The sequence below is a fragment of the Salmo salar genome, chromosome ssa20 (genome assembly GCF_905237065.1).
Source record: "Salmo salar chromosome ssa20, Ssal_v3.1, whole genome shotgun sequence".
Taxonomy (NCBI): Eukaryota; Metazoa; Chordata; class Actinopteri; order Salmoniformes; family Salmonidae; genus Salmo; species Salmo salar.
Genome location: NC_059461.1, coordinates 48,344,140 through 48,369,621, shown reverse-complemented (window position 1 = coordinate 48,369,621; position 25,482 = coordinate 48,344,140). Strand labels below are relative to the sequence as shown.

At 46.1% G+C, this 25,482-nt stretch overlaps 2 long non-coding RNA genes across 3 annotated transcripts; one reads left to right on the top strand and one right to left on the bottom strand.

Annotated features, from left to right (window-relative positions):
- Positions 1–16,118: 16,118 nt before the first annotated feature.
- On the bottom strand, positions 16,119–17,403 carry LOC123729330 (uncharacterized). The gene is made up of 4 exons (XR_006761095.1): positions 17,241–17,403; positions 16,827–16,860; positions 16,681–16,743; positions 16,119–16,602 (listed from the first exon to the last, which is right to left on the bottom strand). It is a non-coding gene; the product is annotated as an uncharacterized lncRNA (long non-coding RNA).
- Positions 17,404–17,511: 108 nt separating this feature from the next.
- LOC123729240 (uncharacterized) lies at positions 17,512–24,498 on the top strand. 2 transcript variants are annotated; one of them, XR_006760957.1, is made up of 3 exons: positions 17,512–17,554; positions 22,308–22,453; positions 22,622–24,498. It is a non-coding gene; the product is annotated as an uncharacterized lncRNA (long non-coding RNA). The 2 variants fall into 2 exon arrangements; XR_006760956.1 differs by lacking the exon at positions 17,512–17,554 and adding an exon at positions 17,991–18,226.
- The last annotated feature ends 984 nt before the right edge of the window (positions 24,499–25,482 follow it).

The following is a 25,482-nucleotide window of genomic DNA, read 5'->3' as shown; positions in this document are numbered from 1 at the left end:
ACCTCCCTACAATGCCTGGGCATGCTCCTGATGAGGTGGCGGATGGTCTCCTGAGGGATCTCCTCCCAGACCTGGACTAAAGCATCCGCCAACTCCTGGACAGTCTGTGGTGCAACGTGGCGTTGGTGGATGGAGCGAGACATGATGTCCCAGATGTGCTCAATTGGATTCAGGTCTGGGGAACGGGCGGGCCAGTCCATAGCATCAATGCCTTCCTCTTGCAGGAACTGCTGACACACTCCAGCCACATGAGGTCTAGCATTGTCTTGCATTAGGAGGAACCCAGGGCCAACCGCACCAGCATATGGTCTCACAAGGGGTCTGAGGATCTCATCTCGGTACCTAATGGCAGTCAGACTACCTCTGGCGAGCACATGGAGGGCTGTGCGGCCCCCCAAAGAAATGCCACCCCACACCATGACTGACCCACCGCCAAACCGGTCATGCTGGAGGATGTTGCAGGCAGCAGAACGTTCTCCACGGCGTCTCCAGACTCTGTCACGTCTGTCACGTGCTCACTGTGAACCTGCTTTCATCTGTGAAGAGCACAGGGCGCCAGTGGCGAATTTGCCAATCTTGGTGTTCTCTGGCAAATGCCAAACGTCCTGCACGGTGTTGGGCTGTAAGCACAACCCCCACCTGTGGACGTCGGGCCCTCATACCACCCTCATGGAGTCTGTTTCTGACCGTTTGAGCAGACACATGCACATTTGTGGCCTGCTGGAGGTCATTTTGCAGGGCTCTGGCAGTGCTCCTCCTGCTCCTCCTTGCACAAAGGCGGAGGTAGCGGTCCTGCTGCTGGGTTGTTGCCCTCCTACGGCCTCTTCCACGTCTCCTGATGTACTGGCCTGTCTCCTGGTAGCGCCTCCATGCTCTGGACACGACCCTGACAGACACAGCAAACCTTCTTGCCACAGCTCGCATTGATGTGCCATCCTGGATGAGCTGCACTACCTGAGCCACTTGTGTGGGTTGTAGACTCCGTCTCATGCTACCACTAGAGTGAAAGCACCGCCAGCATTCAAAAGCGACCAAAACATCAGCCAGGAAGCATAGGAACTGAGAAGTGGTCTGTGCAGAACCACTCCTTTATTGGGGGTGTCTTGCTAATTGTCTATAATTTCCACCTGTTGTCTATTCGATTTGCACAACAGCATGTGAAATTTATTGTCAATCAGTGTTGCTTCCTAAGTGGACAGTTTGATTTCACAGAAGTGTGATTGACTTGGAGTTACATTGTGTTGTTTAAGTGTTCCCTTTATTTTTTTGAGCAGTATATATATATATATGGGCAATGGTGTCTTTTTTGTTATATATATATATAAACAAAAAGACACCATTGCCCATCATACATTGCTCTAATAACTTCAAAAGTTTGTTCCAAAGTTTGCCTCCTAAAAATGTATTTTCCGATGAATTAATTCACACAGAAATGTATTTTCCTTAAAATTAAGTCGAACAAAATGTATCTTTTCACACGAATTAAGCGACACAAAAACGCACAAAAATGCATAAAATCTGCTGAAATACTCATTCATATTTGCAAGAATTGAGTGTGAGATTGTGTTGCCTCACACAGTTGCCACCCGCCTCCGCTGTGTTGTTCAACAACAGTTTAAATCAATATAGCTAACTGTTTTCTAGAAATCTGGCTTTTTTTCCGGGTTCAGTCTCATTTAAATTCTGTGATGTCGGACCAGGCCAGGGCTCGGGCTTCAGCTCACCAGGCTTGGATAGGACCGGGATCTAATTTTCATTTCTGAGGAGAACTCTAAACTGCATTTGGGTCTCAGGTCTTGTGTGCAGTCCGGCAGTGTCAATTATGCGTGTGCTTAGAAATTATGGAGACTTTGTGTGAAGTAAATACGCTAGGCTAAAGGCTTCCATGCAACAACCTGTTTGGATAACGTGCCATTTTATTTTTGACAATCTGCTGCCCCGTCTGTTTTGTATTTTGTGTAATTGCATTAATGCGACATTGTCGCCATTCGCAGTTTGCATCAGGGGTGTAGACATGGATGGGCCTGGGTGGACAGAGGCCCACCCACTGGGGAACTAGGCCCTCAGGCCCACCCAATCAGATTAAAAGGGCTTAAGCATTGTTGTGGACTTAGACCATTAATTCTTTTAATTTAAAAGTGTGATTTTGAGTGTGAAAATCTGAAAAATCTATAGAAAAACTCATTAAAACCCCCATAGGAAAACAGGATTTTTCACACAGGGTTTCCTTAGCTGGGTGGGTCATTTGGGAACTTTTTGGCAAAATTAGAGTATACACTTCTCCAGCCACCACTACACCACTGCATAGGGCCGATGGAAAGACAGCAGTCACACACAGCATGATGTTAAAAGATAAGCAGTCCATAAACTCTGACATAATAAGCCAGTAGGTCCCAATCATAAGAATACAAAAACACAACCATTAAGCATTTCCCAATTGAAATGTCCAACTATTACTTACAATGACAAAAAATATTTCACGTTTAGCACACAAAGTAACCGGTGACCTGAAGTTTAAAGAAGAACTGACAGCATTTTAAATACTTTGCAGATATAAAATAAACAGACAATCATAATATCAGTAAAAATATACATTTAAGTTTATGCTACAAAACCAACTTTATAAGAGGCTTTAAAAATAGGTTATATATTTGATTCAACTTTCCATGATGTACACTAAGGCATTGTTGTGTTAGGTTCTTATTTTTCAGAGTAAATAACTCACGGACTCTAGAGAAGCTTTAACCAAGTTTAATTCTGCCCAAAGGGTCTGTACAGCTGTAATTCAGACAACCAAACATTTCCCACCATCACCGGTATATATATATATATATATCTCACTTAAGACACTCATCCTTCTTTCCAATCCTTACATTTTATGGTTCCACAGGAAGAGGGTAGTAAACCTTTATTACTCCCTTCAGGGGATCTGACCTCACCTCTTGGCCTCAGCCCCTCCTTCGCCTAGTCCACAGATGTCCATCTGCCTCCCCTATAGCAATCCTTTGATCTCCTCCCGTCCACCCAGCACATTCCACAGCCACGCTGTACTTCTACAGATCTCACTCCTTAATATACTGATCTATCATGTCTTTAATATCTCAATGTTCAAAATTACGAATCCAACAGTTGGCAGAATAGATGGATGCAGTTCAATGCATTTGTAATGCGTCTGTGTGTAGCTGGTGTGGATGAGTCAGGCGCAGGACAGCAGATATGAGTAATGTTGCAATTTTACTCAAACAAATAATCAACATACACGTCAGTAAATACAAGGCCACAATAACGGACCGCAATACAATAAACAATCACTCACAAACAAACATGGGGGAACAGAGGGTTAAATAATGAACACGTAATTGGGGGATTAATCCAGGTGTGTAAGACAAAGACAAAACAAATGGAAAATTAAAAGTGGATCGGCAATGGCTAGAAGGTCAGTGACGTCGACCGCTGAACGCCGCCTGAACAAGGAGAGGGACCGACTTCGGCGGAAGTCGTGACAGTACCCCCCTTGACGCGCGGCTCCACCGACCTTGGGGACGACCCGGAGGACGAGGCGCAGGGCGATCCGGATGGAGACGGTGGAACTCCCGGAGCAACGAAGGGTCCAAGATGTCATCCACCGGCACCCAGCATCTCTCCTCCGGACCGTACCCCTCCCACTCCATGAGGTACTGAAGGCCCCTCGCCCGACGCCTCGAGTCCAGGATGGTTCGAACAGCATACGCCAGAGGGGGCGGAGGAACCTCCCGCACCTCAGACTCCTGGAGTGGACCAGCCACCACCGGCCTGAGGAGAGACACATGGAACAAGGGATTAATACGGTAATCTGGGGGAAGCTGTAACCTGTAGCATACCTCGTTCAGTCTCCTCAGGACTTTGAACGGCCCCACAAACCGCAGGCCCAGCTTCTGGCAGGGCAGGTGGAGGGGCAGGTGGAGGGTTGAGAGCCAGACCCGGTCCCCCGGTGCAAACACCGGGGCCTCACTGCGGTGGCGGTCGGCGCTCGCCTTCTGCCACCTCACGGCCCATTGCAGGTGCACATGAGCAGCGTCCCAGGTCTCCTCCGAGCGCTTAAACCATTCGTCCACCGCAGGAGCCTCGATTTGGCTCTGATGCCAAAGTGCCAGAACCGCCTGATACCCCAGTACGCACTGGAAGGGGGAGAGGTTAGTGGAGGAGTGGCGGAGTGAGTTTCGGGCCATCTCTGCCCAGGGGATGAACGCCGCCCACTCCTCCAGCCGATCCTGGCAATATGACCGCAGAAACCTACCCACATCCTGGTTTACTCTCTCCACCTGCCCGTTACTCTCAGGGTGAAAACCTGAGGTGAGGCTGACCGAGACCCCCAGACGTTCCATGAACGCCCTCCATACCCTGGACGTGAACTGGGGACCCCGATCAGAGACTATGTCCTCAGGCACCCAGTAGTGCTGGAAGACGTGAGTGAACAGGACCTCCGCAGTCTGTAAGGCCGTAGGGAGACCGGGCAAAGGGAGGAGATGGCAGGACTTAGAAAACCGATCCACAACGACCAGGATCGTGGTGTTGCCCTGTGAGGGAGGAAGATCAGTCAGGAAGTCCACCGACAGGTGCGACCACGGCCGTTGTGGAATGGGTAGGGGTTGTAACTTCCCTCTGGGCAGGTGCCTGGGAGCCTTGCACTGGGCGCACACCGAGCAGGAGGAAACATAAACCCTCACGTCCTTGGCCAAGGTGGACCACCAGTACTTCCCACTAAGATAGCACAGTGTCCGACCGATGCCAGGATGACCAGAGGAGGGTGACGTGTGGGCCCAATAGATCAACCGGTCGCGGACAGCAGACGGAACGTACAGACGCCCAGCTGGACACTGGAGAGGAGTGGGCTCTGTACGTAACGCCCACTCGATGTCCGCATCCAGCTCCCACACTACCGGTGCCACCAGGCAAGACGCCGGGAGTATGGGAGTGGGATCCTTGGACCTCTCCTCTGTGTCATACATCCAGGACAGTGCATCTGCCTTAGCGTTCTGGGAACCTGGTCGGTAGGACAGAGTGAACACAAAACGGGTAAAAAACACAGCCCACCTTGCCTGGCGAGGGTTCAGTCTCCTCGCCGCCCAGATGTACTCCAGATTGCGGTGGTCAGTCCAGGTGAGAAACGGGTGTCTTGCCCCTTTAAGCCAATGTCTCCACGCCTTCAGAGCCTTGACGACAGCCAACAGCTCCCGGTCCCCCACATCATAGTTTTGCTCCGCCGGGCTGAACTTCTTCAAAAAGAAGGCACAGGGGCGGAGCTTCAGTGGCGTACCCAAGAGCTGAGAGAGCACGGCTCCTATCCTAGCCTCGGACGTGTCCACCTCCACTATGAACGCCAAAGAGGGATCCGGATGAGCCAGCACGGGAGCCGAGGTAAACAGAGCCCTCAGGTGACCAAAAGCCCTGTCCGCCTCGCACCGGTCCCCCCTTCAGCAGTGAGGTAATGGGAGCCGCTACCTGACCAAAGCCCCGGATAAACCTCCGGTAGTAGTTGGCAAACCCTAGGAACCGCTGCACTTCCTTCACCGTGGTGGGAGTCGGCCAAATACGCATGGCTGAAATGCGGTCACTCACCATCTCCACCCCTGACGTGGAAATGCGGTACCCTAGGAAGAGACGGACTGTTGGAAGAACAGACATTTCTCAGCCTTGATGTACAGGTCATGCATCAACAGTCGACCAAGCACCCTGCGCACCAGGGACACATGCTCGGTGCGTGTAGCGGAGTATATCAGAATGTCGTCGATATACACCACTACACCCTGCCCGTGCAGGTCCCGGAAAATCTCATCAACAAAGGCCTGGAAGACTGATGGAGCATTCATCAACCCGTACGGCATGATGAGGTACTCATAGTGCCCTGAGGTGGTACTAAATGCAGTCTTCCACTCATCCCCCCCGGATACGCACCAGGTTGTAAGCGCTCCTGAGATCCAATTTTGTGAAGAAGCGCACTCCATGCATTGACTCGATCGAACTGACGATGAGAGGCAGCGGGTAGCTGTACCTCACAGTGATCTGATTGATGTCTCAATAGTCAATACACGGGCGCAAACCCCCATCCTTCTTCTTCACAAAAAAGAAACTCGAGGAGGCAGGTGAAGTGGAGGGCCGAATGTATCCCTGCCCCAGAGATTCGGAGACATATGTTTCCATAGCTGCCATCTCCTCCTGTGACAGAGGATACACGTGACTCCTGGGAAGTGCTGCGTCTACCAGGAGATTTATCGCACAATCCCCCGTCAATGGGGTGGTAATTTAGTCACCCTCTTCTTACAGAAGGCGAGAGCCAAATCGGCATATTCTGAGGGGATGCGCACGGTGGAGACCTGGTCTGGACTTTCCACCGTAGTCGCACCGATGGAAACCCCTACACACCTCCATGAGTACTTTCGTGACCACCCCTTGAGAGGCCTCTGTTGCCACGAAATAGTGGGCTCATGACAGGCCGACCAGGGTAGACCCAGCACCACGGGAAACGCAGGAGAATCAATAAGGAAGAGACTGATTCTCTCCTTGTGACCCTCCTGCGTAACCATGTCTAGTGGAGCAGTGGCCTCCTTAATTAGCCCTGACCCTAATGGTCGACTATCTAGGGCGTGCACAGGGAAGGGCATATCCACAGGAACAAGGGGGATCCCTAAACTATGGGCAAATGAACGGTCAATAAAATTCCCAGCTGCGCCTGAATCTACGAGCGCCTTATGCTGGGAATGCGGGGAAAACTCAGGAAATTGAATAAACACATACATGTGAGCAACAGGGGGCTCTGGGTGAGCCTGGTGCCGACTCACCTGGGGTGACACGATAGTGCCCTGCCTGCTGCCTCGACTCCCTGAGGAACCCCCCCAGCACCGACCAGCACACTGTGGCCCTCTGCGGCCACAGATGGTGCAGGGAATGGCCCCTCCTCCGGTCGCCCTAAGCGCAGCACCTCCCAGCTCCATGGGCATCGGAGCGGAGGTGCTGGGGGATGGAACTGACAGGCCCCGATCCGGACGTCCGCGGGTAGCCAGCAGGTTGTCCAGCCGGATGGACAGGTCCACCAGCTGGTCCAACGTGAGGGTGGTGTCTCGGCAGGCCAACTCCCGACGGACGTCCTCGCGCAGACTGCACTGGTAGTGATCGATCAGGGCCTTGTCGTTCCATCCCACGCTGGCGGCCAGGATCCGGAAGTCCAAAGTGAAATCCTGCGCGCTCCTCATCCCCTGCCTCAGGTGGAACAGACATAATGGTCCAACGCCGCGTCTCCTTCACTCCATACGGCGTTGGCCCACTCCAGGGCTTTGCCTGAGAGGCAGGAGACGAGGGCGGACACGCTCTCACGTCCCGAAGGAGCCGGGTGGACGGTCGCCAGGTAGAGTTCCAGCTGGAGTAGGAACCCCTGGCATCCGGCTCCCTCGGGAGCACGAGCCGAATCCCGCTGGGACCGGGTGAAGGAGGGGTGGACAGAGGGGTCTGCTGTAGTGGGGCTGGTGGAGGCGCTGGAAGACCTCCTCTCTCCCAATGATCCATCGTCTGCAGCACGCGATCCATGGCGGTGCCCAGACGTTGCAACATGGTTGCGTGCTGCTGGACGCGCTCCTCTACCGCCACAGGGAGGGCGTCTGCTCCTGCTGACTCCATTCGGTGGTGAGTGATTCTGTAATGTGTCTGTGTGTAGCTGGTGTGGATGAGTCAGGCACAGGACAGCAGATATGAGTAATGTTGCAATTTGACTCAAACAAATAATCAACATACACGTCAATAAATACAAGGCCACAATAACGGACCGCAATACAATAAACAATCACTCACAAACAAACATGGGGGAACAGAGGGTTAAATAATGAACAAGTAATTGGGGGATTGAAACCAGGTGTGTAAGACAAAGACAAAACAAATGGAAATGAAAAGTGGATCGGCAATGGCTAGAAGGCCGGTGACGTCGACCGCCGAACGTCGCCCGAACAAGGAGAGGGACCGACTTTGGCGGAAGTCGTGACAGCATTATTAATATAATTCACCAATACATTTCTTGGTAGTCCAAAAAATATTGTTATCGCGTTGTAAATCACAGCTGGTCTGGTACATTATTTTCTGCCTCCATTCGGGATGAACTGTTTCAATTTCAATGACTCAATAATCTGGACAAAACTGGACAAATGTAACTAAGACTGGGAATGTCAATACAAACTAGCAAGGGCAATGATCACAAGTCAGTCATAATGTGGCTAATAGACTAGCGTATCTATTTATGTAGAAAGCTAAAAACACGGAGTTTAACGTTAGCTAGATAGATAGATAGATAGATAGATAGATAGATGCTAGGAGGATGTCATGTCATGCCATTGGAGGAGTGGGTGAGTGACTGACTTTTTCCCCTCATATCATTTTCGGTGGCTACACACAGCTAGAGATGCACATGTAATTTGGTTAGCTAGCAAGAACTTGAATGACTGTTATACAGTTAGCATATCTCTTGTGTTTGCAAATTCACTCTAGCTATCTAAGTTACTTTGATTTCAGAGCACTCTCTTCTGAGTGTGCCAGAGCGCAGAACAACTGATGCATTTACGAACGCAACACCTACTGAATATGGCCGGTGTCAGTAAACGTTGGCAAAACAAGTAATCGTTTTTGGTTTTTTTAACCTTTACTTAAACAGGTCAAACCAATTGAGGTTAAAAACCTATTTTGTGAGGGCGACCTTGCAAGAAGGCAAAACAGGGAAATAGCAGCGTGCCCTTAAAACACAGAAAAATATAGAATACACACAAGTGTCACAAGTTAAAGATACAATTGAAGATTAGAAACAACTGCAGTTATCACAAACAGTGTTGTCGATCAGAGTCTTAAAAACAGACAAGAGCACTAACTCCCCTAACTTTAAAATCTTCTGAAGCATGTTCCAAGATGAAGGGGCATTATGGGAAAAATATGTTTTCCCCATCTCAGTTCTAGCCTTAGAGTGAAATCTGCAAATCTGCAAGTGACTCCATCTGTTTACTTTCAGGGAAGAGAAAACCATAAACTTTGTTTTCCTTTCATTAAGCACAAGTTTCAATTGGAAAAGCTGCCTTTCAATAACATCAAAGGCCAACTGTAAGTTCAGAAAAGCCTTCTCAATATTAGATACGCTAGAATAAATAATTGTGTCATCAGCATACAGATGGAGATTTGCAGAATCAACAGTCTTCCCTATATCATTTATATACAGTGTAAAAAGGATCGGACCTAAAACTGAGCCCTGGGGAACTCCTTTTGTAAGCCTTCAAAACTCAAATTTCATACCCTCCTGAGCTACACACTGTGTTTTGTCAGAAAGGTAGTTTTGGAACATATCCAATATCCAACACTTAAACCAACCCTTTTTAGCCTATTCAACAGCAGGGCATGGTCAACAGTGCCGAAGACCTTCGATAAGTCAATAAAAAGTGAAACACAGTGATTCTTCTTGTCCTGAGCATCTAGAATATCACCTACAACCTTACTTGCAGCAGTAATTGTACTATGCTTGGCTCTAAAACCCGACTGGAATTGAGATAAAACTGAGTTATTATAAAGAAAGTCTTTCAATTGTGAGTTCACAAGATTTTCCAAAACTTTTGCCAGTGCAGACAGTTTAGCTATGGGACGATAGTTATCCAACTGGGACGGATCTCTACCTTTATGTAAAGGCATGACATAGGCAGTGAGCCATAACCCATGTAGGCAGCAATTAAAACCATTTGTACAAAAATGTTAACCACTGAATACAACAATTCACTAAAACAAAAAAAATACAAAATTAAAGTATACTGAGTCAATCTTTTGAAACCTTAAATTCCCTAAAAATGTTCAGCTGTAGCCTACATGTCTAGTAGAGTGAGAAAGCAAGTGTGTCTTTTTTTAGGGTTGTTGCCTTACAGGCTGAAATAAATTGCTAAAGAAATCTATGTTATTCAATTATTGTGCGCGCCAACGAGCATCTGCGTAGCCAAGGGCTGAAATCAGTTCTATTTCTGACGCAGATCGCACTGCAAGTCCTGCCTCTCCCATCTCCTCATTGGTTTATAGAAGCAGGTACCCACGTGCCATCTCCTCATTGGTTATACCCACGTGGGTGACTGAAAGACAAACGAGGTCAGTGGCGGTAATGCACCTAATTTATGAAAGTTGCCAATCGCAATATAAAGTCAAGAGAAGAAAAGGCCTGGAAGGAGGAGAGATGACTAGAAACGATTCGGTTGACCGTTTTATGTGTGGATTAATTGGCGGAGTAGAGGACCTTGTGCATTTCAGGTAAAATAACAACTGAATGTTTATATCCCAGGACAAATTAGCTAGCAACAGCCAGCTAGCTAAATAGGAAGTGCAAACCAGCTAGCTAAATTGCCATAAATGTTTAATGCTTTTCGACCTGTCCCCAAATTAAAGTAATTGGTTCAGAGTTTGTTTTGATATTTTAACCTGCGTTTCGTGATCGCGTTTGGTGTGGGGGGACAAAATACATTTATGCACGATAGCGCACGCACGCAGCCGGTTTGGTTTCCATGTTAGCCCTTCTCTGAAGGCGTAGAAGGCCCATTGTTCCCCACTATGTTTGGGTTGGTAATAATTTGTAGAGTAGCTCTATTTTCCCAATTTTTTTTCACTATTCTGAATGTCTAAAGAATCCCTATGTTGTTCTGAAATATGAACACAGAAATACTGGACATTTTGAAGTCTTATTATGGTGGTGATTTGCCAAAATTACAATCATGGTCTTGAATTGGACTCACATTTTTCTGGTCTTGACTTGGTCTCTGACCCCTTGTCCCCCTCCCGGTCTCGCTAAAGGAAATGGCCCATGGCAGACTAACCAGACCTGACCCTGGCGGATGCGTCAGTCTGGGTGTTGCGCACATAGCGAGCTACCTAGTGACTTTCCTCAGTCCCAGCCTTAAACACACTTCGTGCTATGCTGGAAGTAGGGACATCTAAGCAATAAAACCTCACAAAAGTGTGTGGTGATGCTAAACTCGCCGCAGTACAAATATATCCTATAGTTAACCATTTAAACAATGGTCAATGACGCTGCCAGACCCCTGGTGGAGTGGCGCATACACCGCTAGGTAACCCTTGCCCTTTGCTGCTATATGCCATGGAGATAGCCCCCAAAATCCAGTTGGAGAGATGCTGATTAGAGAGCCACAAACTGGATTAACAAAACAAACAAAAAGTTGATCACATAACCGGATATTCCGGCCCGTTCAATGTACATGCATAAAGCTTGCACCAGACACAGGGCATATAACCTCTGTTGCTCTTCAGAAGCAAAAGGAGAAGGCGAAAATGGAAATAGATTAAAAGCTAAGGACCTGTAGGACATAGACATGACTTTTGGGGGGGGGGGGGGGCACATTTGGATGTAACGTCACCTTAGAGTCTCCCGGGGCGAACTGACTACAGGAAGGGTGTACTGATAACGTGTGGAGGTCTCCAACATGTTTAGCCGAGGCCAAAGCCATGAGGACAGAGGTTTTGTAGGAGGGGATCTCCAGATCCACCGACTCCAGAGGCTCAAAGGGGGCCACGCACAGTGCCTCCAAAACCAGCACCAAGTACCATGTGAGAGCAATAGGTTTATAGACGTAAACCTTTCAGGAACCGCACAACCAGGGGGTGAGCCCCCGGTGAGGTTCCGTCAAGTCCCACATGGCATGCTGAGACAGCGGCCATGTACACTTGTAGCCTTTTCCTGTAGTCATGGGTAGAATGATATATATATATATATATATATATTTTTAATATTTCAACAACGAAAATCCGGTGTTTTTGTCAAACAGTTTTGGTATATTTCAGTCTTCTGTGATGTGTATATATTGGGATGCAAACTTACAATGTAATAACATACAGGTCTTCTTATTCCTTAAGCCCATAAACATGTGTGAGGTGTATACTTTTGTTTGAAAGTAGATTTGTTTATGACTATCAAGAATCACTGTGTGACCCTGATTTAGCCCACTGCAGTAAAAGGTTAAAGGGGAGAATGCTTGAAAAGTTCCTGTGGGAACATAAGGGATGTCCCTCACAGAGCACTGAAGTCCTTTATCTTGGCACCAGAGCTCAAACGCTTGCTACAGCCCTCTAGTGGAGGACGCCCATGCAGAATGAATGGTAGCAATAACATTCGGAGGTAAACCTCTAGCCATCAGATTGGCCTTCTTAGTGGCCAGGCCCATAGGAACCATTTCTGGCATCGCTTGCCAAACCTGCCCATGGGCCTGGGACACGGATCCCCGCCCAAAAGGCGAATGATCTCTGAGAACCAAGGCTTCCTTGGCCAACGGGGAGCCACAAGAATCAATGGTAAGCCCTCCCGGCACACCCACTCCAATGTGGGCTGAATCAGAACCACTGGCCGAAAGGCGTAAATAAATGATACTACGCGTTCTCGCGATGTGTGAGATCTACATCAGCCCTACCGAAAATGTCCCATACCTGGGAGAGCCTGTGAGAGTAGAGACTGAATACAAGACAGTAGCATGGATGTGTGTAACACTGCTTTCCCCTCGACTCCGTTGCCACCAGCCAATTGCTGTAATAGCCGGCTGCTCGTGAGCACTTTGAGTTTGTAGACTCTGAGGTGATTGCTGAGGGCATGTAGGTCTAGAATGGGACGCAAAGTCCATTACCTTTTCATAACCAGGAATACCGGCTGTACCAGCAGTCCCGGATCATCGAGAAACCAATCGGATTGCCTGATTCTGGAGACAGGAGAATATATCCTCCCTCAAAACGGGTGCTGAGGCCTTGGAAACAGTCGACGTGATAACCCTGCAGAAGCGTTGTGAATGCACATCAAATTGTAGCCTGTACACTCACGTCACTGTTCCATGATCCAGGCCAACATTGTGCATGTTCGCCATTGGTTGGAGTACACAGCGAGACTCCTGTGAAGTGCCATCTGAAGGGGCAGGATGCCACCTTGTGGACTGGGAGAGAATGTTTTTTCTTCCATTTGCACCACTCTTGACAACTGTGTGTCTGAACATAGAGAAGGAACACTTGTCAGCGAACTCACATGCGGGAGACAACACTTTAATCACCCGTGAACGCTGCAGAACTCGGTTGAAAAAACTGTGTTTATGTGCCAAGGTTTGCCTAAATCCCGGCCCACTCTGGGTACACGGGCTCCGACGATCAGTGACGTACCCCGAATGGCTGTGCCACTTGGGGGTACTGTTATCACAATGAGCCTCACCCGGTTTAGACGGTAAGATGCGTTCTGGTAAGTGGCTGGCACCAGTGCTGGACCACACGCATAAAAAAAATAGACCCAGGTGAAAATCGTTATTGTGGAGGTTGCCCTACCGACCAGTCATAGTTACTGGCTACAAAGCGCCTTTTAACCTAGCTGGGAATGGTACAGACAGCTCTGAAAAACTGACCCCTTCTGTTGTAACAGACAGGGGCAATTTGTAATTGAATCTAATTCCCAGGAATGAAAACCACTGAGCTGGAGACAAACAGCTCATTTGGGGGCTCATATGAACCACAGAGACTGTATGTAGGATAATAGTGTGGTCATGTTCAACCTTGCTCATTCCCTCAACTCAACTCAAAAACTAATCACCTACTGTATAGAGCCCATAACCTCTATCACTAGACACCTCATAGGGAGCTACAGGCAGGAATCAGCAATGAATCCCAGTAATGAGCCACCTATGGGGGAGGGCGACCCCATTGTGGGAGATTGCTATACCCCATGAACCCTGTGAACACCGTGGAATGTGGGGTAACAGAGGTGGAAGCATTAAACATGGACAAGCCTGCATGAAGCCCAGCCCCTTTACTGGCACAAGGGGCTCTGACAATGGCAATGGCTGACATAGTACCCCGTTTGCCAAACGTTGGGACACAGTAATGTTTTTGCCGAGGGGCACACTGGTCACTCAGACCCGTGCCAAGGTCCCTCGCTGCGGAGGTTACCCCAGCCAAGTGCTCAGGGGCTGCTTCTTCATCGGAGGTGAATGCAAGCCCCATTTCCTTAACTTCCTCCAACTCCAGGAAGTGAAAATAGGAATGGGGTTGCCATAACGCCGGGGAAAGCTAGTAAGTTTCAGTCGCCGGGAGTTAAGCATGCTCGCCAATGTTTGCCAGGTAGTTTAGTTTTAAATTCCACGTAGGACCGGATCACTTCATCAACAAGTCTGGGAAGAGAGGCAAGCAGTGTGTGACCAAGGCCGACACAGGCAGCGGGGGGAATTACCCTCAGGTTGTCCTACCACCGTTCCTGGTACCCACCAAGGGTCTTGAGAGTCTGGTTGGTCTGTTCATCCAAACCTATAGGAGCAGGGGGTAGGAAAGGGATATTTATTGACAATGTAAGATATTGAAATACAATTAACAAAAATATAAATATGTAAAGTGTTGGTCCCATGTTTCATGAGCTGAAATAAAAGATCCCAGAAAGGTTCCATATGCACAAAATGCTTATTTCTCCCCCCAAAATTGCACACATTTCTTTACATCCCTGTTAGTGAGCATTTCTCCTTTGCCAAGATAATCCATCCACCTGACAGGTGTGGCATATCAAATGGCTGATTAAACAGCATGTTCATCATTACACAGGTGCACCTTGTGCTGGGGACAATAAAAGGCCACTCTAAAATGTGCAGTTTTGTCACACAATACAATGCCACAGATGTCTCAAGTTTTGAGGGAGCGTACAATTGGCATGCTGACTGCAGGAATGTCCACCAGAGCTGTTGCCAGATAATTTAATGTTAATTTCTTTATCATAAGCCACCTCCAACATCGTTTGAGAATTTGGCAGTATGTCCAACCAGCCTCACAACCGCAGGCGAGCGGTTTGCTGATGTCAACATTGTGAACAGAGTGCTCCATGGTGGCGGTGGGGTTATGGTACAGTATAGGCAAGCATAAGCTACGGACAACGAACACAATTGCATTTTAGCGATGGCAATTTGAATGCAAAGAGATACCGGCACGAGATCCTGAGGTCCATCGCCGTACCATTCATCAGCCGCCATCGCCTCATGTTTCACCATGATAATGCAAGTTTCACCATGTTGCAAAGATCTGTACACAATTCCTGGAAACTGAAAATGTCCAAGTTCTGGCCTGCAATGTCCATGGCCTGCAATACTCACCAGACATGTCACCCATTGAGCATGTTTGGGATGCTCTGGATCGACGTGTACGTCGTGTGTTACAGTACCCGCCAATATCCAGAAACATCGCACAGCCATTGAAGAGGAGTTACACGGAACCCAAACCGGCTGCGCGCGTGCGCCATTGTGCAGACATTTATTTTGTCCCCCTACACCAAACGCAATCACGACACGCAGGTTAAAATATCAAAACAAACTCTGAACCAATGACATTAATTTGGGGACAGGTCGAAAAAGCATTAAACATGTATGGCAATTTAGCTAGTTAGCTTGCACTTGCTAGCTAATTTGTCCTATTTAGCTAACTTGCTGTTGCTAGCTAATTTGTCCTGGGATATAAACATTGAGTTGTTATTTTACCTGAAATGCACAAGGTCCTCTACTCCGACAATTAATCCACACATAAAACGGCCAACCGAATCGTTTCTAGTCATCTTTCCTCCTTCCAGGCTTTTTCATCTTTGAATTTATATGGTGATTTGCATCTACACTTTCATAGTATTACCACGACGACCGGCAAAACATTTAGTCTTTCAATCACCCATGTGGGTATAACCAATGAGGAGATGGCACGGGGGTACCTGCTTCTATAAACCAATGAGGAGATGGGAGAGACAGGACTTGCAGCGCGATCTGAGTCAGAAATAAAAAGGACTTCTATTTTAGCCCTTGGCAACGCAGACGCTCGTTGGCGCAATCAAGCAGTGTGGGTGCAATAATTGAATAACATGGATTTCTAAATTTATTTTGCGACGCTCGCGCGCGCGACGTATCCGGTCTGGTCAGCATGTTAGACAACATTCCACAGGTCACAATCAACAGCCTGATCAATTCTATGCGGAGGAGATGTGTCAAATGGTGGTCACACCAGTTACCTTTTTTTTTTAAAGGTATCTGTGATCAACAGATGCATATCTGTATTCCCAGTCATGTGAAATCTATAGATTAGGGCCTAATTCATTTATTTCAATTGACTGATTAATTTATATGAACTGTAACTCCGTAAAATCGTTTAAATTGTTGCGCTTATATTTTTGTTCAGTACCCTTGTGCACGCAAGTCTGTTGTGAGCTCTGCCAGCCTATGAATCCATTAGGTCGATACAACACCTTTCATCTGTTGTAATTATTAGCTTTGGTCGCACAAGGCGAAAATGATCTTCTCCATGCTGCAAACAATTTTGGAGCCTTGTGTCCATCAAAGCATCCACAAACAGTTCATCCTCAAAGTCCTGACCACTGAACATTTCCTCAGCGGCCTCTTTGGACATATAAAATGTCTGAGGAACAGCAGCATTTTCTGCATTAAGTGTAGACTGCTCTTGTTGGATAGATGTCAGAAATCTTGAGACATTTGCAGTAGCCTTCGCCGGATGTTTGAAGTCACACTATACTCTGAATACTTCTCAGTCATTTCTGTCTGACTGAGGGCCGGAGCTCTAAAACACACATTGATGAACTGAATTACTAAAGGGCAGCGACTTGCATGAATATTAATTCTTAGGAACCTTAATCACCTTTGTTGGCTGTATAGCTGGCAGGAGGAAGAGCTGGGGCTACTGCTGGAATTAGCTAGCAGGCTTGAGTGACAGAGCAGAAATGTTTAGGTGTCAAAGTGACTGCATTAACATCCGCAGAATTGTCATTTTCAGGGAACACTCACCTTGATTAATTAGAAGAGGTTGGTTAACAGTTTGCTGTAAATTAACATCACAGAGAACACAATCTGATTGCTGATTATGAAACTGGCCTTGAAACATGTTAGAAATCCCTTAACGTTAAGATTAGTCGTTTTATGTGTCGATATACTACTCAGTCCTCTAAATTAACGTTAGGCCTCTGTTAACCAGCCTTTTCACACTGGTAGTAAAGGCGGCAGTAAAATAACTTATTACAAAAATTACCCAGTTACTTAATGTCCAAATTGGATAAGAAATATGATTTACTGTTGAAGTTTAACATTATATTGTAAACACAATCACAGAAACACATAACGTGAACGTACTCTGACTTCCCGATAATTTTACCAGACCATTTAGCAAACAATACCACAAACAAAATATAATAAATAGATTACCTTTAACGTTAGAACTGTCACAAAATAACTAATGAGCTGGCTAGCTATTTTGTTTCCGTCTTAACAAAAGGGGTAACTTAAACTAACCCCATTCCATACAAATGTGCGCAACCGCGACATTCAAACGAGGCTACAAAGAAAACTAATGGGACTGTAGTGACCAGTGTTGCCAACTCCTCAGTAAGGAAAGTAGCTATTGGCTGTCCTAAAAGTCACTAAATGACATCATCGCCTAATTTGCATAATTGGCCATGTGCATGTAATTGTGATGGACGCTGTAGGAGAGAGGAATAAAGTCGTGGGAGAGACAAACAGTGAGTAAAAAACACCCTAAATATGTTTAGAACTACAAATGAACTTTCTTCTGTTCTTCTGTTCGTTTTTTTCACTTTTTGGGTTTTTTTTTTGTTTAGTTTTCAGTTTGGTTTTTAACCGTATAATCCACTTTTAGGAGCCTACAACGAGTCACAGTTCATTTTTTTAACCTTTATTTAACTAGGCAAGCCAGTTAAGAACAAATTCTTATTTTCAATGACAGTCTAGGAACAGTGGGCGATTCATCTGCTTTGTTCAGGCGCAGAACACAGATTTTTACCTTGCCAGCACAGGGATTCGATCTTGCAACCTTTCAGTTATTAGTCGAACCACTAGGCTATGCTGCCGCCCCAGTAAAACATGAACATTTTTAACCAGAAATGTTTTTTGTATACAATATACATAAACAATCTAAATGGACCAACAAGAACAATGTGAGAAAATGATGGTAACTAGTCTGGCCCGAATTCAGGTTAATTGTTTTTTCTTTTAAATGTAAGCCAGGGCGGGATCAGCCAGCGGCGGCTTCCCGCATGCGTGATTCATTTACAGTCTGGACGCGGAGGGGTGAACATCTCCTGCTCTGACTGCAGCGATAGGACTGGGCCGCCTGTGAGTGCTTTGGGACGGGGGTGGGGCACACCCGCCACACCCGCTGTTCCTTGATAAGAGTAAGAACGATACGTACTTTCACGCCAGAGTCTCCAATAACACCAGAAAAAAGTCGCTAGATCTGTCGCTAGTCACTTTTTTGAAAATATGTCGCTAGAGGGTCTGAATACTCGCTAAATATAGCGACAAAATCGCTAAATTGACAACACTGATGTCACTGGACTAGCGACTATGTTGACATCAACATTGGGGTGTGAACTAGGTTTCTATTCAAGCGTTGATTGGTAATGGCGCTATAGTATTGGAGAAGAGTTGAAAAAAGTGACGTGTCATGGCGTAACGTACAGCACGCATAAAGCAACTAATTCTGTCTTTACAGCCTCTCTCCACCAGGTGTAAGCACTTCTCTCACAGTTTAAAAACAAGAAAGGGACAGGGTAAGGATACATTGTCATTTTTTGCGTCATCACTGCAAGCTATCATGACTCTCAAAAGCCGCTGTTTACTTCTGAAGATCACTTTAGCACCGCCCCAAAAACCCGATTCAAATTCGACACAAACTCTTGATAGTGTTTTACTTACATTTTAGAGGCGATAAGGTGATAAGTTGGACAGATCGAGTGAAAAAAGCCGTTTCCCCACACGACATCTCTCCTCACTATCACGCAATAGGTTTAGCTTCCCCACCCGCCATTTTTAAAAAGACCCGATGGAGCTCATTGCCTTCTTGAATCATGCAGAGATGGGCATCATGAAGGTCTCATTGATTTTGTTGGAAAGGGGAGAAATTGTGCTTTACAATGGTATTGATATTACAGTTGATCTGGAAGTATTACGTTTTTGGGGCGCTAAAATAAGGTCAATTGTACGGACCAGCGTGATGTACAGAAGTGAGTTCGTTTATGTTGTCTATCCAACCGTCTTGATGAGTTCTAGTGACAGTTTATGACAGTTGGAATACCAAGTGCCTCAATAACGTGTGCACTGGTAGTCAGGTTGAAGTAGATTTGCTCGAGTGCAGGTGGTGGTCCACCGTAGATGTGACTTTCAAAGCTGAAATCTAAATTTAGTTTGTCTTGCGTATCATTTGTATTTCAACTACCATTTTATGGGAAAATAAATAAATAATGAAATGTTAATCATCAATTGTAATCATCTGCCAGAGAGTAGCGACAACCGGTTTGGGCCAGATAACTCACTCGGGAATTCGGCCTGAGCTCAATCCCCGCATCCAAGCCATAAGTAATACTGCCGAAGGCGGGCCACATGGCACCCGCAGAGTCTGACTCTCAGCCGAGTGCCCCGACTCTCAGTCGGGATCGGCTCAGATCCACTGTGCTTGCTGGGTTACCATGGCCGCGGTTTTCCGACATTTGGGCTACTCTGAAAACTATGTCGCTTGTGAAAATGAGTTGGTCGCAGGTTTTTTTGGGGCTTCTTCTAATTTGCTCAGCGGCCGCCACGGCATTGTTCTTTAAATATATACATTTCACTGGGACTTGCTGCGGCTGACTGTCAAGCAGTGAAGCAACCTGTTTCTGAGTGGGGGAGGGCCAGAGGGGTGTGTGTGTGTGTTGAAACTGAGTCACATGAGTGAGAGGAGAGAGCAGCATGCTCTTGTAGGTAGGCTATTTAGGTTGTCATTACGGATACCTATTTCCAACCCTTTTTCCATAAAACATTACCGCGCTAGAACTGATGCGTATCAAGACATAATGGCGACAGAGCACAGGAAAACGACTTCAGGAGCATTAGATCAATTCGATGGAGGTGGTTTAATCTGCCTTCTAATGTCAACTTTTCTTATGGAAAACCATAGCAAGCGAAGGGTTTTACGCATGCTCAGTGGAAATTTGAAATGTTGTATACGTTTTAATGACTCTAAATAAGGTTATGGAACTACCTCGCGTGCTTCTATTATGGGAAAAAGTCCACAATACAGCTGACATTAAATGTGGAGAATGATAGCCCACATTTCTATATGTTGGCCATCAAATAGCCTGTTGACGTGTATGCCTATGTAGGCTGTAGTCTACCATTTGATACAATAAATATTGTTGAAATGATGATACCATTGCAAATAAATAAATCAGTGGCCTACCTGGAGCTGGCAACCGTTTTAATAAATAGCCTATAACTTAAGTTTCTTGTTGTTGTAGCCTTGTGTTATTGTGCAATTATTAATGGCCATGTTTAGTTAATGAAATTGGAAGTTATCAATTGTGATCATGGTCACAGTTCTATCGCAATTGCGGATCAGCTGTTATTAGAATGCATTAGATTGAAGGTAACAGTCAATCAGATTTTGCTACAGGCTTATGCTTGTCGCACAGGCCTGTTCAGTTCATATCAATATTATTCATATATGATTCAGTGATTCAAATTATGACCCCATCCTCAATAGCCTTTCCAGCAGGGCAACAGAAGCACTTCCTATTTTGAAATTGCCTCGCTATTCATGTTGAATACATTAGTTAGTCTATTTAAATGTAGAAAGCTGCTAAATCGTTCATTTGGTTACTGTATGTTATCTGAAATGAGATCTAGGCCTATCAGTGGCTGTAGGCTACCTGCATCTAGTTAATCAATTCCAAAGTTTAATTACAATCATAAATCCAGATTTTAGTTAATAGGCCTAGCCTATGGCTATTGAAATGACTAGTAATTCTCCCAAATAGGCCATTTATAACGGTTTGTAGACTTAACATGTAGCACATAGTAAAGTCACAATTTCCATACAATTGCCTAACATTCATTTTTTTTAAAGTTCCTCCTAGTGTTTCTTGCATAGAGATTTCAAGATCCTCTGTTCAGTTTTCATCCCTGAAACTCTCCTGTTGGATGTATCTATAGTTATGCACATCCACATAAGGGATTTATTTACAATTAGCCTACAAACAGAGTGGTTCGAGCCCTGAATGCTGATTGGCAGAAATCTGTGTTATATCATACTATATACCACAGGTATGACAAAAAATGACCATTAACGTTGGTAAGAAGTAGAGGGTGCTCAACACACGAGTCGAGGTGTAACCTAAAAATGTGTAAAAATCATTGGAAAGGAAAAGGCGCAACGCTCTCTCACCATTACAAATTCTTAGTTGTATTACTTTTAAAACATTTACGTTTTGGCATTTAATGGCTTTCTTCAGAATAATCATAAAGGGAATGGACGAGTTCATATAGGGCATGAGGAAGACAATTAGGGAGAACTCTTCAGCTGGTGATGCTAATGAGAGATGGTGCAGTAGACCATACAGGTGGGGTACTATGGTCAATGTTTCCACCTAGTGATGAAATACAGAAGTGTAACCAATAAAGAACAATTGGAAAACTGGGCAAGATTTTTTCAACTACAGTAGGCGTAATTGATTTACAACCATTACTATATAATATATGTTGGGTATTGGAAAATAAAGAACAGGGCTAAGCAAAACTATGAATAACAACAAAAAACATCAAAAGCTTAGGCAAAGAGGTCTAACAACTGGTTTGGTATTGCCCCTCAGGTAGCCTGTTTCTGGTCTCAGGTTCAAGAATGGCTGAAAAAGCATAACATTAATCTTAAACTGTGTTGAGCGGCAGCTCTCGAGGAACTGTGGGGGGGGCGGATCTTGGAGGGCTGGTTGGTTGGGAGCTTGGGCCGGTGGCCGATAGGTCGCTGGTTTGGGTTCCCCGTTTTTGACCTTGTGGGAGATCTGTCTACGTGCCCTGGAGCGGGGCGTTGACCCTGGTTGCTTCAGTGCGTTGCTCTGGATGGGAGTCTGTTAGATGACTGAATCTAATGTAAATGTTGAGCGGCTTCACGGCAAGTAGATTGTATGTTTTAATATTAAATAAATAAATAACTGGTTTGGACAACAGTTAGTGAGCTAGTAAGCTCCATCCATGTGTAAACAAGAAGTGTCAGGGATTGGGAGCATAACTGAAAACATCACACTCTATGTCGACCATCACCTGAAACCAATTGTCTCAACTCTGCATTCTCATCTCAAAGACACAGGTGACTTTCTAAAACTATTGACTGACATTGAGATACCAGCAGTGTCTCTTAGTGTCTTTTGATGTTCAGTCCCTGTCCGCAGTCATTCCTCATGAATTAGGAATTGAACGCTGTGTCCATTTCCTTGACTTGAACAGATCCCAACCCACCCTCTTCTAGCTGAACTCATGAGTTTGGTGCTCACCAAAACCTACTTCAAGTTCGACGATGCCTACTTCCGGCAGTGTAGCGGGACTGCCATGGGCACAAGGATGGCACCGAACTTCGCTAACCCACACCTCGGGTATGTTGAAAAAGCTCACATTCTAAATGAGACGTCCAATGACGTCCAACCCTTTTTTTCCGGAGAACCTGGTCATTTGGAATCTCTACATTGATGACGATTTTGTTGTGTACAAGGGTGACCTAAAGTCGCTAATGTCCTTTCACCAATTTCTGAATTCCATTACAGGACACCTGCACTTCACTATTGAACATGACGAGGGAGGACTAGACATCCTGGACGTACGGGAAGAAAGGATGAACTTCTAGAAAGATTTAGATCAAAGGGCTACAATCAGACATGGTTAAATCAAGCTGAAAGTAAACTCACGGATGTTTCTAGAACACCCTAGAGCTGGACCTGCCATCCAACTGGTCACGACCTACACCAGGGGCCAGTGCCCCTGTGACAACATTTTGGACCCCCTTGTGGCCCCCCTAAATGTGGAGTATGAAATAATTTTTACATAACTAATTTTTGCTATCGTTCTTTTTTTTAGTTCCGTTATTAGACAGTGGCAACGCGGAACATGGTCTTTTGCCTGCTAATTCCTGCAATGCAGTGAAGAAAACGACATGACAACAATAACATCTAATGTAACTGGCCCCTCTAACAGTACAACTGCCCCCAGCTTGGCCCCCCCAATTGAAATGGTCTAGAACCGCCACTGCTCAGAGCGGTTGGGTAGGCTGTTTTCCGGTTTTAGCTGGCTGGATTTAGGTCTGCACAGAGCATGCAGACATGCTGTGTGAAGGCAAAGCTTCTGAAAGGCTGGTGTATAGGACCACCACGGAAGAGATGACCATAGGCAGCTTCTGTCTGTGTTGCGAGTTTTCTCTGAGTTGTACCAACAAGCAGAGCAGAAAGTGGCTACTCTTTAGTTAGCTGATCTAGCTGGCAAGGTTTGACAGAATTATTATTTTTTTTTTTCCCAGTGCGGCGTTAGTAGTGTAACTGCCATGTTATGTTAGCTAATATTTCATCCCCTCTCGACTGAAGTGACTGAACTACTGTACTAGTAACTAGTTAGCAAGTTAGTAGCTACCACAGCTGGTTTAGCTCTAGCTAGCCTCTAGCTACAGTATCTGACAGGTAGCAGTATCTAACAGCTGTTGTGTGTATGGAAATGTTTTGTAGCCATTGTTTTGTCCCGTTTCAACAGAAGTAAATTTGATGATGTACCATAAGCTAGCAGAGCTAGCCAAAAGTTAGCTAAGGTTAGCTAGCTAGCGCACTAACTTTAGCTATTAGGGAATAATGGTCATTTCAATTGTTGAACCATTGATTCTATTCATGGATAATATCATGTATAAATGTACACCAATGTAATTCTTTGTCATGCCTCATCTGAGTAGGATCAGATGGTGACAGGGGTCTCAGCAGGGTCAGTCAGCCAGGGAAGACCAGTCTGTGAGGGAGCGGAGGTGAATTCTTGCAGATAAAACAATATTTCCTCTGTGCAGCAAACACTGGACAAGCAAGAAGCTTTAAATTATTTTAAGGCAGTCTAACAAACCTCTAAAGTTGATTTCCAAACTGCATCAAGGGTTGATTGAGGCTTTTCCCGATGACACAAAACATGTAAAACAAAAATGTGAGGAAGAACTGGGAGACGCAATTTATGATGAATGGACGCATATGTTAGAATGCCCCGTCATGTTCATAAAATCTCAAACATAAATTACTATAGTTTAAGACCATCCATAGAATGTACTAAACTCAGCAAAAAAAGAAACGTCCTCTCATTGTCAACTGCGTTTGTTTTCAGCAAACTTAACATGTGTAAATATTTGTATGAACATAACTAGTTTCAACAACTGAGACATAAACTGAACAAGTTCCACAGACATGTGACTAATAGAAATGTAATAATGTGTCCCTGGACCAGCTGCATTAAGTACTGCAGTGCATCTCCGGTTACATGGAGCGACACCGGGGAACCCAAGAGCAGACTCAGATGAGAAAACAGGGATGAATGAACCAAAATACACTGCTCAAAAAAATAAAGGGAACACTTAAACAACACAATGTAACTCCAAGTGAATCACACTTCTGTGAAATCAAACTGTCCACTTAGGAAGCAACACTGATTGACAATACATTTCACATGCTGTTGTGCAAATGGAATAGACAACAGGTGGAAATTATAGGCAATTAGCAAGACACCCCCAATAAAGGAGTGGTTCTGCAGGTGGGGACCACAGACCACTTCTCAGTTCCTATGCTTCCTGGCTGATGCTTTGGTCACTTTTGAATGCTGGCGGTGCTTTCACTCTAGTGGTAGCATGAGACGGAGTCTACAACCCACACAAGTGGCTCAGGTAGTGCAGCTCATCCAGGATGGCACATCAATGCGAGCTGTGGCAAGAAGGTTTGCTGTGTCTGTCAGCGTAGTGTCCAGAGCATGGAGGCGCTACCAGGAGACAGGCCAGTACATCAGGAGACGTGGAGGAGGCCGTAGGAGGGCAACAACCCAGCAGCAGGACAGCTACCTCCGCCTTTGTGCAAGGAGGAGCAGGAGGAGCACTGCCAGAGCCCTGCAAAATGACCTCCAGCAGGCCACAAATGTGCATGTGTCTGCTCAAACGGTCAGAAACAGACTCCATGAGGGTGGTATGAGGGCCCGACGTCCACAGGTGGGGGTTGTGCTTACAGCCCAACACCGTGCAGGACGTTTGGCATTTGCCAGAGAACACCAAGATTGGCAAATTCGCCACTGGCGCCCTGTGCTCTTCACAGATGAAAGCAGGTTCACAGTGAGCATGTGACAGACGTGACAGAGTCTGGAGACGCCATGGAGAACGTTCTGCTGCCTGCAACATCCTCCAGCATGACCGGTTTGGCGGTGGGTCAGTCATGGTGTGGGGTGGCATTTCTTTGGGGGGCCGCACAGCCCTCCATGTGCTCGCCAGAGGTAGCCTGACTGCCATTAGGTACCGAGATGAGATCCTCAGACCCCTTGTGAGACCATATGCTGGTGCGGTTGGCCCTGGGTTCCTCCTAATGCGAGACAATGCTAGACCTCATGTGGCTGGAGTGTGTCAGCAGTT